The sequence below is a fragment of the Cupressus sempervirens genome, chromosome 7 (assembly GCF_028749045.1).
Source record: "Cupressus sempervirens isolate cs-2001-9-10 chromosome 7, ASM2874904v1, whole genome shotgun sequence".
In the NCBI taxonomy this organism is placed as follows: Eukaryota; Viridiplantae; Streptophyta; class Pinopsida; order Cupressales; family Cupressaceae; genus Cupressus; species Cupressus sempervirens.
Genome location: NC_143124.1, coordinates 619,962,403 through 619,967,111, shown reverse-complemented (window position 1 = coordinate 619,967,111; position 4,709 = coordinate 619,962,403).

Genomic DNA, 4,709 nt, shown 5'->3' with positions numbered 1-4,709 from the left:
ACAAAGTCCAAAGCCTTGGGGGGCTCAACACGTGTCTTCATTTATGGAATTACTTATGGGATTGTGATCATGAGGAAAACATTATGTGAGAATGTTTAAGGTACTCTTGTGGCCGCAAGGTCTGTTACCTACCACAAGATAGGGTAACCTGTTATCAAGTGTAAGAGGGGTGTTGCAAACAAGACCCTTTCTAAACACTTTAGGATTTAGAAGCTACCTTTATTATCCACTCAACATCTTAGTGCAAGGATCAATCCTAGTGGACAACCAAGATCACCTCAAGATTTTACACTCACCATTTGTGTCCCTTTGGTTTTACCAATGACACCTCCATGACAAAGCCAACATCTATTGTGGGAAACCACTTTCTGTGAGGTGAGGGGGCTTCAAGCGTGGGCCAAGTTGTTGAGTAATGAGTTGTGACCTCTAGGTAGATCTTGCTTGATGTGTTTTTGAATGTACTAGATCCATGAATTTTTTTTGAACATACACATGATGATAACTGTGAGGCCTCGCCTCGACCCTTCATCGTAGCCATAGTTGATACATTATTATTTTGATACTGACGATTCCAAATGTCGAGACATTATCAGATACTTGAACATATTATATTATTTCATGTTGTATGATGTTTACTTTCAGATATTTGAGTTTGTCATTTAATGCTTTATGAACATGTATGTTGATGAAATAAGTAAATGTAAGATTAGCACCTTGATTATGAAATTTTAATGATTAAGAATATGAGTAGGACGAAAGAAATCCTGATTGATTTAAGATGTATGTTTTAATTTATGTGAATTCTTGATACGTATATACATATGTGCATGTGATTTTATGAGACTATTGATGTGTGCAATGAGTGTGCACGATATTTTAGTCAAGAAACCCAACGGAAGAACGAAACTGATCACTATGTGCTATTTGTGGAAACCTTGTTGTTCGTAACTAAATTATATTGTGAGATGTATGAATGTATCTTTCCGTGATCAATAAATGTTAATGTTCATAACTGTGTTCTTATAGTGTCACTTGATATTCGTGAATTGTTTATGCTTTTCAGCGTACTAGCTAGGGTTAACTGTGTAACCCTTGGGCCTAAGTTGGATTAAGTTAGTGACCTTTTTGCTAATTTGTTCCTTAATCAAGTTTAGTTAAACCTAATCTGGATTAGTGCTTAATCTGCATTTTAAGAGTTGTTAGATGGTCCTAAATATTTCCTAGCGTTTGTTTGGTTCCAAATCAATTCCTAAGGCTTTAAAACATGAAATCTTTATATCCAAGGGGTATGGGTATGATGTTGGGGGCATTTTCCAATGCCTAAGCCCCTTTTATTGACTTTTGAGGTCACTCAAAGTCTATTTTTGCCTTTGTGTGAAAATTGAAAGTGGTTACCATGAGTTGCATAACCTCAACTCCACTTAGTGGTTAACCTTAGGATTGGTTGAGTTAGAAACTTCTAGATTTTTAGGTGAGTGGGGGAAGTTATTGCCCTTTTTGGTGGTTGAGTTTGGATATTATTTAGAGGCCCTTTTTGGAGTAGTTTTGGTTGTTAGCCAATCTCTACTTTTAGAGAGAAGTCTTGGAAGATTGAAGGCAAGGAAGGAAAAGCTCTTCTCAAAATTGTTCATTTACCATAACCTCTTTGTGAAGGTAGGAGTTCTTCATCTCATTTGTTCAGATTGTTCATGCTTGTTTCATGCTTATGCTATTGGGATTGTTTATTTGTATGCTTGTATGTATGTTGGGTATGTTGGGAAGGATTGAAACCATGTTTCTTGAATGCTTTTCTTTCATGTTTTTGTTTGAATTTCGAAGTTTTCTTGTATGGGTGTTTTGGCATTACTCACCCTTGGATAGGGTAGAAGTGGCCAATTTCGAGAAAGGTCTTTTTAGTTGGACTCCAACAGTGTAGAGTCTCTTCTCAGGACGAGAAGAGGGAGAGAGGGTAGGGTGTTATGGGCCCCTACCTGTTAGCACAAACCACGTATGAGTTTTGGCATGTAAGAATGGAAGAACAAAAGTTCTTGAGTTATAGCCCCGATTGGGCACCTGGTTTGGTGTTGTGTCTGACATCTCCTTTTGAAAAAATCCACCTTTCCCTAGTTTGGATTCATTGTTGAATTCTTGTTGTGAAAACCTAGTATGAATACAAATGTTGATTTTGGCTCCTTATTATGCCTGTTGTCACTTGGTCTGCGCATATGTTGCCTTGGGCAGTGCACTGTACCCTTGGCCAGTGCTTGGGAAACGCTTGGCTTTGGAAAGTGCTTGGGAGTAGGGTGTAGGGTAGAGTTTGGGGGGGGGGGTGGTTAGTGTTAGGTTTTATTAATGTTAGTTTATTTTTTTTATTAAGATTTTTATATTAGTTTATGCTAGGTTAGTCGTTATTAATTAAAGATTGTAAAATTTGTTTTTATATATATATATTTTAGTAGTTTTAATTTAGTTACTTTGCATATATAACTAGTTTTAAAAGTTTAATTGTTTTCTATTAAAAAATTAGTGGATTAGTTTATATGTGATAATATTAGCATATTTTATTATTAAATAGTTAAACATTAGTTATCAATTTTTTTTATTGAGTGGTGATTAAAAAGGGGTCTTTTGTTGTCTTATTTTAAACATACTTGTTCAAATACGTTTTAAATTAATTAATGTATGAGATGATTGGTGAATTTTGTTATTAGTGTTAGGATGTTAAGAACTTAGTATTAAAGTTATCTTAGTTTTAAAAGATAGTGTAGTATAAATTGGGAATGTTAAATCTTAGATTAATCATGAAATTAGTTTCTGTAATTAAGTAGTAAATTTAAATTAAGTATAATTATGTAAAAATGTAACTAATGATCGATATCAATCTAATAACGAAAGCTTCAAATTTAACGATTGATTCAATCTTCATGATTACAAACTTAAGAGTAATGTAGTGAATCTAATTCTTGAAATTTTGTATTCAACTCTTCAACCTTAGTGTACCTCTTTATTATTAACATTTAAAAAAAATAAAAATTGTGTTTTTGCCCTCGTAGTTTGGGCATGACAATAAAATTCATAGGGATGCTATTTTGAAAACCTCACATATTATTATATTGACAAGGTTGCTTTGTTCCTTGTTCAATTATTTGGAGATGTGTGTTTGTGAAATCTACCTACTTTCAAAATTTTATCCTTTTTTGCTATAAATTGAAAAGCACTTTGCCTAACTGTTATTTTGTCCAAAAATATCAATATTTGAATCAAAATGTAGATATTTTAAGCACCAATTCACACGCTATAGAGTTTGTTGAACCTTTATCGGATGCCACCACAGATAAATATCACGCGATACTTCTAGATTGCTACTACTATCACTCTTCTTCACAAAGTCTGTCACCCTCTTGTTTTGTAGTCTGCCATATAGTCTTTTGGAAAATATCACCTATCTGAAAAGTATCACCCTCTTACTGTGTAAACCATCACATGATAGAATGTTCTGATATACTATCGCCTAAACTCTGCTACTTGCATAATTGAGTCTAGATTGCTTTTTAGCTGAAATAATGGTGTTTTTACTTGACCTTACACGATCTTGTCTAAAACCTTTATGTCTAGTACACTCTTAAGATAAAAAGATGCATTTGGTCTCTTGGATATGAACTTAATGTCTCTATTGCTCACTTGTCAAAACTCGGTTACCCAATTCTCTTGGCTATTTTCTATCGTGGTTTTCACCCAAATCTTGGCTAGAATCACTAGTGTTGTAAATTCTTGGGCAGTTTTGACAAGCTATTTTCTCTGCTTTATACAAGTTTAGATCCTGAGAGACTTCGCATCTTCTTATTACACTAAAGACTTTCCCTTACATGCCGGTTGCAACTAGACTTCAAGTCGGTGAAAGAAGCCAGTTTTTTACTTTTGAGCAATTAATCACTTCCACCAGATGTCTTCGTAAGTAGGCCTGTGAGAAATAACCTTTCCTTGATAGGTAGAAAGGGGCTAAAACCACTACTTGACACAACCTTCTTTACCACTTTAACTTATTTGATACTCCCTTTGACACTCCTAGTGCTATAGATAGTGTTTCACTCACCATTAACTTGAAGAAAGGAACCTCTCCCTAGAAGTCTTCTTTGCGCTAAGAGAAGAGAAAGCTAGGCTAGATAGAGAAAGATTAGAAGAAGCTAGACATATGTCTTCTAGGGAAATGTCTCAACCCCTGTTGAAACTAGTGCCCACACACGACTTTGAAAATAGGCATGCTCATGCCAACTATAGAAATCCATTTATGAACAACCTACCTTGTGGCAACAATGAGAAAACACTCCACCAAGCTCTCCAAGGACACATATAATAGGATGTTAATCACCACCCAGACCCTCGTAATCACACCATGAGAGTGAGGTAGACAATGAAGTTTCCAATGAAGATCTCATGAAATTCCAAGATGTGTTTCTCCAAAAACTTATGCTTAAAGCCTTAGAAAAAAATGAAGATCAATATTTTCAATACACGACTTTTTGGGGATGGAAACTTCCTCTTGATTATGATGTCCAAAGGATCATCTGGAAATGAGAGAAAATCAAAGCTAAGATCCTAAGGAAAGAAATACAAGAGCTGCAAAGTCAACTTGCCCAAATGCAAATGGAAAGAGAACAAACCAAAACCTCCTTTTTAGAAACCATATGTTCTCTCCCATTCGATAAAAGTCTCTACATGGTGCCATTTCT